Genomic DNA, 13,960 nt, shown 5'->3' on the forward strand with positions numbered 1-13,960 from the left:
CCAGGAACTATTTTGGAATTCCCAGCATGGCAATGCTGCCAGGGTGTGGACTCCATGGGGGTGGGGTGGCGATTTTGTTACCCCTCCTAACATGGTGCCTGTCGTGGGTACCGTACGCCTCTCACCAACCCACCCGTAGTTACACTGCTGTACACAACTTCCATTTTAAGGAATTGGCTTCCTTTGGCTAACCAAACTCTTTAGCATTTTTTTCAGGAACACCCAAGGGTATGTGCCTTGCTTAGCCCTCCTTTGATGGTTTCCATCACTTTATTATATGGAATCTTAGGATCCATATATGTTTTATAGACATGATTAAGTGATTTATACACAACATGCATAATCTCCATTGGAATCACTTTGTTTCTCCACAGCTGTATGACAATGTCAGGGGCAAAACACAGAATCTATTTAAAGTATACCTCAATAAAGCTTCAAGCCTATAACCCCTGGATTTTCCCAGGATTTCTCTCATACAAGTATTGATCCACTTAATGCTTGCTTATCTTATCATCTCTAGTAATCTTACAGTGGAAGATATATGATGGTTGACAGCGTCCTACATTATCTTGCAACACAATCAATTTTAGTATGTTCAGTTGACAGTATGTTTTCTTTGGAATTTGGCTGGAAAGGTGCTTAGGGGTTTTTTTTAAATGAAGTTTTGCTAGGTAGCAGCAATTTTCAAGGATGGGAAGAATCAGGGCCAGTATTATAACTAAAACGAAGTTCTGGAAAAACCCTATTATTACCTATTTCTCGTAAAACAACTAACTCTGCTAATTTTAGATGAATTGTTCTTTTTTCTTCTTCAGTGTTCTTCAATTTATTCATGCTTTTGCAAGCAGATACAGCATATAGCATTGCTTATAATAAAAGAGATGGCCACCAAAGCATGCTGTGATACTTTTCACTGTATAAGCCTATATTATATTTTTGTTCTGTGATCTGTAAACCGATTATGATTTAGAAATGATCAAGAAAAGTGAAAATTTTCACTGATTGAAGTCAGCAAACTCTATGCCCATTTTAGGAAAGTAAACTCTGATTTTATACTTGTTTCTCCTGATGAATATCATGGTATGGAGTCTTTTGCTCTAATTCAGGGGTTGTCAAGTAGGGGTATGCATACCCCTGGGGGTACTTGGGAAGGCCCCAGTGGGTACATGGCAGCGGCACAGAGAAGCAGGGAGCACTTCTAGTTTTGCAGTTGGTGCTTCTGGTTTCTCTGCTGCATGCGGGGGGATTCCCCCAATACTTGTCAATCAATTGGGGGACTCCCTGCTTCTGGGCTGGCCGCTGGGGGTACACCAACCAAAAAGGCTGAAAACTCCTGCTAGAGTTAAGTGGGCTTCTTAAAATTTTTTTGTTGAAGTGGCTTATAATGTCAAGATAAACAATCCTATTGTTAACAGAACACAATCAAGGAGGCAGAGAATAAGATTTTTCCTTCTGCTTCCTCTGTTTCACTTGGAGAGCAGATAAAGACAAGAAGCAACAAATATCTGGGTGAACTGAAGGATGAGAGAAGAGATAGGTTTTTTTCTGTAGCAAACTAGAATGTTTTAGTAATATTCAGGTAATCAATGCTATTCTTTTATTTTCAGCTCAATACCTCCATTTAATACAGGGGTGTCAAACATTCAGCCCATGCAATCCCACTACCCAGCCCAGTACCAGATTATAACATGCTGTGGCCCTAAACTATGCCCATTTTAAGAGGCCCCATATGATAAAAATAATCCAATGTATGTATATTTTGTCATATTAGAATGAAAATGTCCATATTTAGAGAGTCATTTTTCTATATCTCTTTAATCTCCTTTATTTACCAACTAATTATTATAAAACTTGATTTTGAGTCAGTTTTTTTTCTTATTTAGAGGCCCCTCATATTGTGAGGTGACTTAAGTAGTTTAAGCCTAAATCTGGCACTGACCCAGCCCCCTGTGCTACCTCTGGGTCTGATCTGATCCGTATGGGGCACAGCATGCACAGGGCTGATCTGTGGGTTATATCACAGTTCCCTCCCCTTCTCCCAGCAGATCTGATGCCAGCTCCTGTAATCCAGGCCCCAAATGCCACACGGTGCTTGCAGGCACCACATGCAGCTCCGGTTCCAGACTGGCTGGAGCAGGGGCCACACGTGGTGCTGTCCTGGAGCTGCATGTAGCAGAGTCCAGCTGCTCTGGCCAGACTGAATGTGTTTGGGCTGCTCTGGGATCCATGCTGAACAGAGTGCAGGTCCCAAACCATCTTTTACTAGGGTGAGCCTCTCCACTCTCAATATTTCCATCTCTGTTCAGTTGTCTCTCATATTCTTTTGTGTCCTGTTGACCCTCAGAGTTAACTTGTCCTGTCCCTGGAATTGGACACTTATTTGGACAGCAAGAACATCCAGAATTATAATAGTTACTTCTAAAAAATTATATTGGAATGGAAGTAAAACTTCATATTTGAGATTTTCAATCAATCTCTGCCTATTGGGAGTTAGGGTAAGACTTCCTTGGCTTATATTACCTCACATGTGCCTGGTTGCACTTCCCTCTGGATTAAATGGTGCTGTCTTCTATGAGAAACAGGATCCCGGGGGAGACAGATCTAAGGGAAAAAGCAGTTGTTGCTTAAAGAGACAATATTCGATTTTGAGAACAGGTTATCTCAGCGTGGAGAAAGGATAGGAAGCATAGCAAGAGATCTGCTTGGCTAAGTCATCAGTGCTTCAATTACTTGAAACTTAAAATAGAATCGCACAAAAGTGAAAATCTGGCCATATTGCTAAGGATAAGTATAAAGGCACACTATGAACATTTAAGGACAAAATCCAGAAGGCCAAGGCACAAACTAAGATACAGCTAGTAAGGGTAACTGAAAGGTAATAAGGGTACATAAAAGATAACAATAAAGTGAAGTATAAATATGCTAGAAGATAAAGAAAAGTGTAATTCCATTAATGCAATAGAGCAGGGATTCTCAACCAAGGTGCTGTGAGATTCTGGTACAAGTGTTGTAGTGCCTGCTCCCTATGTAAAGAGGAAAGTGGGATGCTCATCCCTACCCACCTGAGTCACACAGACAAGGAGTAATGTGGCTACCTCCTCCCATGCCTCATCAACCCTCTGTATGCTCTGCAGTTTGTGGGCAGATGCGCAGGCGGGCAGATGTGTGAATGCAGAACCACCCTTTTCAGCAAGACTTATACCCCAGCTCATCACACACTACCCGGGCTAATGTGAGGCGCCTGTGGGCAGTTGACTCTGGTCCCCAGCATGCGAGTCCTTGGAGAAGCAGCTGTGGTGGCGGTGGCTATTCTTGCCCCGTAAGCCACCAATGCGATGCTATAGCTGGCAAAGCAAACGACACTGGGGCATGCATCAATCCATTCATCACAAGGAAAACTAAGGATGTCATCCTCCCATTCTGCTCAGCATTGGTGAGGCCACAGCTGGAGTACTGTGTCCAGTTCTGGGTGCCGCACTTCAAGAAGTATGTAGAGAAGCTGGAAAGAGCCAAAGGCGGGATACACAAATGATTAAAGGTCTGGAGCAGTGTTTCTCAACCTTTTAAGTAGCAAGTACACCCTAACTTCCGAAAATGTTAATAAGTACCCCAACACTCAATTTTCCAGGGGATTTTATATTTACAGACTAATGTGTGCCATATGCTGGAAGGGCTATGTATATAAGGCCGTGATATGACAGATGTCTGATCTGGTGTAGGTAGGGTTGCCACCTTTTACACCGGGGTGCACAACCTAAGTATGTACCTGGGCTAGAGGTGATGTTGGCCAAGCTAGGAGTGCTGAACACCAAATTATTACTGGGGAATTTAAATTTTTTGCCATAGTTTTGAGAGGAGGAAGAGGCGAGAGAGAGAGGAAAAGAGGGTGAGAAAGAGAGTGTTGAGGTACCTTCATATCCCCTTCCTGTGTCTTGCATACCCCCAGGGGTACATGTACCACAGGTTGAGAAACTATGGTCTGGAGAACAGACCATACAAGGAGAGGCTGAAGTACATGGGACTGTTCATCCTGGAAAAGGGAAGACTTAGGGGGGGCTTGGTGGCAGCCTTTAAATATATAAGGGGTGAACATCAGGGGCTAATAGAAATCTGTTCACCAAGGTACCTCAGGGGAAGACTAGGAATAATGGTCCTAAACTGATAGAAGATCGCTTCATATTAGATGTAAGGGAAAGCTTCTTTACGGTTCCTGTCTCCAGAGTCTGGAACAGACTCCCCCCAGACGTGGTATAGTCACCTTCCCTGGAGATCTTCAAAAGATGATTGGACGCACACCTCACTGGGGTCATCTGACCTCAGCAGTCGTTCCTGCCTTAGAGTGTGTGGGCTGGACCTGATGATCTTATGAGATCTCCTCCATCCCTTAACTTCTATCACTCTCTGCCTCCTTAGGTGAAGACTGGGAAAGAAGTAGGGCAAGGTAGGGTTAATTAATAACACATTGATAAATTATATAATTATAATGTTTCTATTATAATATATTTACTTTAATTTTTACGTGGGGTACAGTTAAATTCTGAAAATTTACAAAATGGTGCATCAAGTCTAAAAGAGGTTGAGAACCAGTGGCTTAAAGATTACTGAGGAAAGCTATACGTTTCCAAATCAAAAGAGCCTGATGAGATTCATTCATTCATTCTTGAGTACTCAAGGAATTGCCTGAAGTAATTGCTATTAGCTATTATCTCTGAAAACTCATGAGGGTCATGTAAGATCCAAGACAGATGACTAGGAAAGGGTAAATATAGTGCTTATCTTAAAAAAAAAAAAAAAAAAGTAGGGGGGAAGGGAGGGGTAGAAGGGAAGGAAAACCCGGGGAACTACAAGAAGTGTCAATCTAACTTTGATACCTAGAAAAATGCTGGCGAATGTGATTAAGCAACCCGTATGCAACTACTTAGAGGATAACAAGGTGATGAGTAACACAATATTTGTCAAGAGAAAATCATACTAAACCAGCCGAATTTTCTTCCATGACCAGGTAATGGGCTTTGTCAATAATTTAGTGTACCTTTACTAAGTTTGTGGATGACCGCAAACTTGGCAGCGGAATGGACACCTTTAAACAACAGATATAAGATTCAAGGGGATCTTGATAAATTGGAAATGGGGTCAGGAATAAAAAGGATTAAATTCATTGAAGACAAGTGCAAAATACCGTACATAGGAAGGAATAATTAAGTAGAAGTATGCAAATGAGGAATGAATGGCTAGGTTTCAGTACCATAAAGAAGGATCTAGAGGGTATAATAGTAGAATGTGAGTCAACAAGGTGATGTTGTAAAAAACCCAAACACATGGGTAAAAAGCAGAGTGTTGCATGCAAATCACAGCACTGGTGGTGAAGTACTGTAGCTAGTTTTGGGCCCTCACTTCAAGAAAGAAGAGAGCACCAAAATTATTAGAGATCTTAAAACCATGACATGAGATTTAGGTTGGTTAGTAGGAAAAACTTTCTGACTGAGCATGGTTAAGGACTAGAACACACTATCCAGAGAAGGTGTGCAATCTGCATCCCTGGAAATTTTGCAGGTGTAGATTAGAAAAATATTTCTCTGAAGTGCCTCCAATTGGCATGATCCTGTTTTGAACAGGGATTGGTCTAGAATAGGGGTGGGTAAAATACACCCTGCGGGCTGAATTTGGTCTGCCAGGCACTTTCATGTGGCTCATGGGCATCCACCAACGAATTCTACCCTGCCCAGCCCTTCTGCCCATGAGGGTGAGAGTAAGGCCCTCACATACCTCCCCCCGCCCAACATATCCTATTGTTCCTCGCTCCCATCCTCATGGGTGGAATAGACTGGCCCAGCCAGCAGCTGGGGGGGACCTGCTTGACTTCCCCAGTGCCCCCCTTGCCCTGGGCAGCAGGTGGGGATGCAATGGTAGGGGCAGGGGGGAACTGCAGCTGGGTGGGAGCATGGAGCATTGGACTTGAGCTGGTGGCAGTGCAGAGCCCGCATCCAGGGGGCTGGTGAGAGTGTGGAGCTCAGGGGTCCCCACACCTCCCACTTATTCCCCATCATGGTGTGTAGCTATGCACTGCCAGGTGCCAGCCCACCCCCTCACATACCCCCATAGCCCACAGCCCCCTCACATACACCCCCAACCAGAACCACACCCCCAACACACAGTATACAAGAGTAAGACTTTATTTTTGAGATGTTATGCAGTCCCTTCTATATACAATATGGAGACAAAAATCATGGCACAATTTTTTTGTAATAAAATGTTATAGTAGGTCTTTGACTTTTAGTGTTTAATTTGTTTGTTTTCTGGTTCCAAGATGGCAATCCTCCCCTTCCGAAAGGATTATTTTCGGGATGGGGGTAAGGGGAGGGACTTCTGGTAGCAAAAGTCAGGGGTTAGAGGGCAGTCCCAATATGGCAACCAGGGGGTGGGACACCTGTCAAGGGGTGGGGCTACCCCTGGGGCCCTCAGCAGATCACCAAAACTTGTTAAGCAGCCCTCCAGCCAAAATTATTGCCTGCCCCGCTCTAGAAAAATTTGTGGGGTCTCTTCTTACTTCATTTTTCTATGATTCTGAACCAAAATGACTACAGCTCTGATCCATTATGAGAACTGCTGTGCTTTAGCAGGCCTTTAGCTTTCTGCTTTCTCATTATCCTTACATGATGAATGCTTTGTCCCTACTCTATCTGTTGCAACAAATCTGCTGAATTCATCTGAGCTATCCAATGAGTTACCCTTGACTCTATAAAAAGAACTATTCTTTTCTCTTTTCTTTCCCAACAACACAGTCTTACAAATCATCTCAACCTCTTTGTATTATTATCCTTATCACAACTGAATCAAGTTTGGATCCTTTTTTCCCCCTTTTTAAAACCGGTTGGTTATTCTGAAATGTTTGAGTCATTCAGATATGAGAATAGTTGATCTTGTCGAATGCAGGGCACCTATTCAGTGTAAAAGTCAGTGGCAGGGTTGCTACAAAAAGGTGTACAAATTTAGGCTCTTAAATTTCATATTATCTCTGAACTCTGGAGTTTTGTACATTTTTGTTGTTTTGTATTTGTTTGATGGTGTCAGTGGTGAAGAGTGCATTGAATTTCCCTGCAATATAGTCCAACACTAATCAACCATTTTGCAGGTGTGTGGGTGCATTTGTTTGAAACACATACATTTTAATATAATCCTTGAATACTGGTACCGTGACATTTGGAACAAGGTGGTGAACGTAGTAAGTGTGTTTTTCAGTTTCTTCTCACTTATTTAATCAGTGCATACTTTTATACTGTTCAGAATCCTTATTCCTTAAAGGTTTCATCTTCAAGAATGAAACCATGATTTCTTTCCTGTTCCTTTCTCCGCTTACTAAATCTGCTTGAAATATCCAGAATGTAACTTATTTGAGGATAATGATAAAATCACTCAACTAGTTTCTGGAGGGTTTCAGACACAATGATAAATAACTGCGGAAAACTATACAAATGATACTAGGAGAGAATATTAAAATTGGGAAATAAACATTATTTTCTGGTGAACCATCGAGGTCAAAGATAGAGATTTATAAAGGCTTAAATTAAAAAAAACACATTTCCATTTTAATATTGAGGCATTGCGGATGCAATTTAAATTGATTTTATACCTGAGAAACATTATTGACTATTTGTTTCTCCTGCTTAGTGACAAAGCAGTAGGGGTCAGACTCTTCCCAGCCTTGTGCTTTGTGTTAACATGTTGATTTTTAGTGCTGCCTAATTAGAATAGAGGTATTTCAAATCAAAATATTTTAATGAAATTTACACGCCTAAATAATCTCAGCCTTTTTGCCTATTTTTTCCCACCTGTGGAGCCCAGAAGCTAATTATATGTTGGAGAACAATTTACCGAGCTGTCTCTGGGCTGGAAGTATCTTGGACCCAATCTTAGGGAGCTTGGGGACCTTTGCCATTGTTTTTTCTGATAAGCAGGATATATAGGAGTAAGTACATTGTTTTTATTCATGTTTGGATACTATGAGATATGTCCATAGGATCATAGGTTCTGTGAATCATAATCATAGAACTATAAGTAAGCCTACTGTTTAGCCCAGATCTGAAGAGGAACTTAGAGATTTGGCTTCTTGACCTAGAACAAGCTTGCTCCATCCCAAGGCTGGCCTAATCAGGTAAGGGGATTGGTTTTCTCATGGGTGGACTCTTTAGATGGTATTAATTCTATTTGGTCCACGTGTTCTTGGTTCATCCATTCTTTGTGTGTATCTTGCTACCCAGATGTAAGCGCTTCCATGTGCACCCTCCCCTCACTCAAAGTTTCCATCTGACTCAGTCTGATTTAGGTTTCCATCTCACTCCAACATCAACATGATACTGTATGTCATTTGGAGACGACACGGAACTGGGAAGGATTGTGAACCCATTGGAGGATGCAAGTGCAATTCAGAAGGATCTTGACAGATTGGAAAGTTGGGCTAGAGCTAACAGGATGAAGTTCCATGTGGACAAATTCAAGGTGCTACACCTTGGGAGGAATAATCAAAAACACAAATATAAGACGGGTGACACCTGGTTGGATGGCAGCACTATGGAAAAGGATTTGGTAGATTGATCACACACTCACTGGGTGCATCTGTATGTTCCAGTAAGACAACAGGATCAACTCTGGCTCAGTTTGCATCACAGAAGACTGCTCTCGGCTGCAGCATTTACATGCGTTTCCAGGACCACAGCAGTTTGAGCCAGGGTGGATACCTCTGGGCTGGCAGGGATGCCAGGGGGTCAGCTCTGGGCTCTGACTGGCAGTATCAGGTGGCAGAGGGGCTGGCTGGGGCACAAGGGTGCTATAGTGTAGAACTAGGTAGCAGGCAGTCCCAGCACTTCAGTAGCCTCATGTCCCAGCCTGTCATCATCTATATGTGTGTTTTGGTGGAGTAAATTACTTTGCCAAAGGATAGTACTGTCCCCAACAGTACTATCCTGTGGCAGTTAGTTAATTTACTGCACCCTAATACTGTTGCACATGTAGACAGTGATGCTTTACTGCAGAGCTGTTTAGTCAACTTTGCAGTAAAATGGACATGTAAATGCACCCAGTATGAGTCTGCAGTGTGATGCAGCTTCACAAAAGGCAAATGTGGCTTTGGAATGAATCAGTAGAAACATTAGGTACAAGACCCAGGAGGTGGTAGTGCCTCTACTCAGCACTGGTTAGGCCTCATCTGGAGTACTGTGCAGTTCTAGGTACCACATCTTAAAAATGATGTGAAGTTAGAGAGGGTCCAGAGGCAGGCAACAAAGATGATCAAGGGCTTGGCAGGCAAGTCATACGAGGAGAGGCTGAAAGAGCTAGGTATGTTCAGCTTGAGGAAAAGTTGCTTAAGAAGGGACGTGATAGCAGTCTTCTGTGTAGAGGAATTATGGACTCTCCACCACTGGAAGTGTTCAAGAAGAGGCTGGACAGCCATTGCCTGGGGGTGATCTGAGCGTAGCCATGCCTATGTTCTACTATTTATATTTCCCATGCTTCTGGGTTTTGCTGGTTGCTCTCCTCCTCCCCTCTTTTTTTCTTCAACATGTGCCAGGGTGTTTTTAAACCTTCCTCAGAGGCACTGGGTGTTGGCTTCAGCCAAGGCTGGGGACTTTGACTGGGGTGTGCCAGTGTTCCTGATGGAAGCAAAGCCAAAGGTTCCTGGCTAGACGGTCTTACCCCACTGCTTAGGATCAGACTGACTGCCAGATTTGGGGTCAGGAAGGAATTTTATCCTATGGTCAGATTGGTATGGATTTATGGGGGTTTTGCCTTCATCTGTGGCAGGGGATTGGACTATATGACCTTTGGAGGTCTATCCCAGCCCTACTTCTCTATGATTCTATATTTTCCTTTTAATTTATATTGCAGTGATAGATACATTTGTGGTAGACCTATTGTGGCTTTCTATGACCTGTACAAAGGACATCATTCAGGATTTTATAAGTGGTGCAGAGTTCACCGAACAAATAAAGTGCGTTGCAAATAAATTAAGAGGATTAAATGAGTATTGATGTGCAGGGTCATTTGTAGAATGCAAGAGGATAGGTTGAGAATTAAACTTTGTTGTTGTTATATCAGGAAGCTTCTTAGTTACTTACCTTGTTATGTGAGTTTAGCTTCTGTAATGTGTAAGAGTGGTGCACATTAGACGATAATCTAATAATGCAGCTGGTTTTGTTTCTTATTACATCCCTTTCTACTTATACTCTCAAATGTTAGATCTTTAGTTGTGAATACTAATGATAAGATTCTTTATCAATTGAATGTATTTTGTATTCTGTATACGGTAGGAAATCACATTCAGAATTGTTGTCAGTCTTTTCAGCTATGTGTCTGAAACTGAGTAAAAAGAGAGGTGAGGGCTGATTGTATCCTTATTTTGATTAGGTATTAGCTGATGTGTGCAGTTACATATGACCTTCACAAAATCCATGAAGAAATCATTCTTCAAAGGTATCTCTCTTACAGTTTCCAAATGGTTGCCCACATCTGACTTCTTTCCCCTTATTTTGTACAGTTTTTGTCTTAGCGCAGCTTAGATGAAGCTTTAGTTGAGTATGGCACTTAATCTTGCTCCCTGATACATGCTACCTACTGCCAATTGTCTTGGCAAATCACTAGCTAATATGTATGCCCTGCAGTTGATTTTTTTCTCATGATAAAAGGCAATGAGGTCAATATATTGGAGGAGAGGATCAAACCATTTCCAGAGTGTCTTGGCAGAAAAGTCAAAAACAATTTACTCCCATATTAGAAGTTCAGTTTTTCATTCTAAATGTAAATTTCTCACTGTACAGCTCAATTTAATTTGCTTCTAGGGAAATGGATTCTTTTTATCATGGAATTCAGATGGAAAGTATGAGTAAAAGATCAGATCGAGGGTGTGAAGTCAACAAATTAGAAAATGGAGCCAAGCAGTTAAAAGTTGCATTTATTTTGGAAAATTGAGGTAAAGGTGCTAAAGGCAGTTGATTGGATGTCTTTGGGGCAATATGCTCACTCTGCTTCTTTAAAATGCAGAAATGTAACAAAGCAGCCAGACACCCAGGACAGTGGAGCACATGAGGGTAGCAGCAGTGACTTCTGGATGCTGTTGAACCACTGGTGCAATTGTGTGGCTGCAGGGGCATCTGATATCTTTCCACCCCTTCCCAAGTCAGTACCCAGGGCACCTGCCCGGTCACCCCACCCTTGTTACACTACTGTTAAAATCAAATGCAGTTTTTCTGTTGACTTCATTAGAATCAAAATTGGGAACTTTCATTGCTGCTGTTTGGCAAAGTAAATAATATCATTTACAGTTCTAACTCTTCTATACTAGCTACTGTTATTCCATCAGCTGCACTCCTGATGTGAGCTGCTAATTCAAAACTCTTCACACATTCATAATCTGTACTGAGGGCCTTAAACTGACCTTTAACTGAGGGCCTCTCTTAAACAGTCATTAAAGACTAAACCTAATAATTGAAACACTTTGTCTCTGTTCAACAAGCTGGAGGGAATCAAAGGATTTTTACACTGCCAGCTGTTAGCAAATGCAGACTTTGCAGGCTGTTGACATTTTCCTGAGTCATATAACTCTTTGCTGAAGAGGATCAGTGTTATCTAATAATCTCTCAGCTCAGGTTGTCAATTTGTCCAGGTTATTTTCACCATCTTCCATAAAAACCCACTTTTTGATTTTATCCATACTTTACAATTTTTCATTTTTGTGGAAAGTTTGCTCAGTCATTGAATTCTGTTGTGAAATCATTTTGTAAATAAGCGTCAATGGACAAGGATCAAGGAGAAAGCATTGTCAGGTTTCTTAGCTGTTTAACTTATTTTTAAATGTTTTGGGCTCAGTCCTCAGCTGTGTTGAGTTTGATACTTCTGAGTAGTGGATAGGGAAATGGAAGTGCAGAATGCATGTTTTCATTTCTGCAGTCCAGCAATGACTTGCAGCTGAAACAGCTAATGGCATAACTCAGAGCACTCTCAGATCTCTTGTAAGATATACAGACTGAAGCCATTCATGGCTATAGCCAAGGATCTGGCAGATTACCAGGCTCTCTGACCCAGCCTCTGACTTCCACCAAAGAGAAGAGGTAATGTAATAGGAAATGCAGGACAGAACTCATGGTGTTTGCCTCCCTTATAGGCTGCTGAAGCCAATGCCACTATAGTTCCTCATTAGCTATGGATTCTCAAAAACAAAAGAAAATTACTTTGTCCTGTTTTTTAGAAGAGTGTTTCCCACTGCTTCTGTTTCAGCAGCTATTAAGTTTTCTCATTTCAAAATTCTGTCTCCCGAAAGCCTGTAATTTGACTGACAAGAGCTCTGATTTTTTTTGAAGATACAGTTAATGTAATAGTTAATGAGCGATTTCTTATTTTATCACCTGTGCTCAGTTCTTTCATGACATTGGTCACTTTAATCTATTCTCTCATTAAGGCTAGGGACAGAAGTTACACATAAACTGGTTTAAGTTATCAGAAACCAGTTTAAACCTGTAACAGAACAGAAGTTCAGTGCACTTAAACCACTTTTAAAATGGCCAGAACTGGTTTAAGATAAACCTGGTTGGATATAGCATCAGACTTAACTGATTTAAGTCAAACCAGTTTATGGAACCTCTGTCCCAGATCCCCTCCCAGTTCAAGTTAACTCACAGCCCCCAACATCCCAGGATGCTTTCTTTGCAGCCCTGGGCTGTGCTGCCTGCTTCAACAGAGCAGGGTCTACCCCACTCCCTCTGCTTCCTAGCCAGTACTATCACTCTTTCAGCTGGCTGAGGAGGGGATGTGGCTGGGGGTCTGGTGCCAGGCCAAAGGGGTGGGTTGTTCCCTCTCACCCCCTCCTCAGTTAGCTGAAAGAGTTATCATACTTGGGCTAGTGAGCAGAGGTGTGGGGGGCAGGCATTTCCTCTCCCCCACCCCTAAAGTCTACAGTCAAGGATGAGCCCTGCTTGGCTGCATTCAGGTGACTTTGGCAGTGGCCAGCAGGCTGGGAGGCATGCTCTATCACCCCCCTCCCCTTCCCCGCCAGCTCCTGGTATGGAGCACTGCAGAGGTCTGGCTGCGTTTCTGTTTTCAAAGTGAATGTCTGTTTTCTTGCTTATCAGTTCAATCTGTGCAGTTTAGAAAAACCTGCAAAGATTGAATGGATTCAGCCTGGGGCTTTTTGATTGTCTTAGCCCTAGATGCTTAGCCCTTAGGGCTAAGATGTACTTAGCTCTAGATGCTTAGATCTATTGAAAATATCTACACTTGTCTTACACTAGCTGAAGAGTCCATTGTTTCAAGTGAACCTTTTGATGCCCCTTGGACAGTTTTAAGCTGTCTGAAAAGCATAAATCAGCTGAAAAAAGGGCAGAGGATTTGGCCTTTTAATATTAATCATGGCTGCATCTTATCCATATCAAGCATTACAAGACCATTCTTGAAATGCCACTTACATGTTTTTTGTATGATATTGATGCCTAGATGTCCCACACTGCCATGCTTTTTATAATTGCATACACATACATCTACTTTATTCACTCTTTCATGCCTGTTTTAAGCCATGTGCCTGCAATATTAAACTTCATTTGACTTGTTTAAACAATTTAAGGAGGTTAATTGGCTAGTGAAAGGAAGACTGGGCTAATGGTAAAGACATACTGGGAATGAAGGATTTGGATTCTGTTCTTGACTTTGTCAGGTTCTGAACTTGGGATTGGCTTTATAGGGGAGGAGGAGGGAGGTCATCTTAAATTTAAGGTCACTTGTATTCAGGCAAATATGGTATCATATGGTGGTTAGCACTTTAATGGGAAGAGAATCAAGGCTCTGCCAGTTACTGCCTTCCCTTGGTCATTTTGTACCTATCTCTCTAGAGGCTGCTTTCCCTATGATGCAGGCTGCTAATGTAAACAAATAGAAAGACTGTTTTGTGTACTATTGGGGAAATAAGGCAAGCCATCAT

General features: G+C 42.0%; 1 protein-coding gene and 1 long non-coding RNA gene across 3 annotated transcripts in view; one reads left to right on the forward strand and one right to left on the reverse strand.

The window, feature by feature from the left end:
* The window catches only part of EVC2 (EvC ciliary complex subunit 2), a 192,506-nt gene that overhangs the window by 66,631 nt on the left and 111,915 nt on the right, over window positions 1-13,960 (forward strand). The gene's annotated exons all lie outside the window — the stretch shown is intronic.
* LOC109303923 overlaps window positions 1-13,960 on the reverse strand; it is a 23,976-nt gene that overhangs the window by 2,719 nt on the left and 7,297 nt on the right. The window contains exon 2 of the long non-coding RNA XR_002099264.1: window positions 3,767-3,771. This is a non-coding gene — a long non-coding RNA (uncharacterized LOC109303923). The remainder of the gene's footprint in view (window positions 1-3,766; window positions 3,772-13,960) is intronic.

This window comes from Gavialis gangeticus, unplaced genomic scaffold (genome assembly GCF_001723915.1).
Source record: "Gavialis gangeticus isolate Ggan-Ray unplaced genomic scaffold, GavGan_comp1, whole genome shotgun sequence".
Classification (NCBI taxonomy): domain Eukaryota; kingdom Metazoa; phylum Chordata; order Crocodylia; family Gavialidae; genus Gavialis; species Gavialis gangeticus.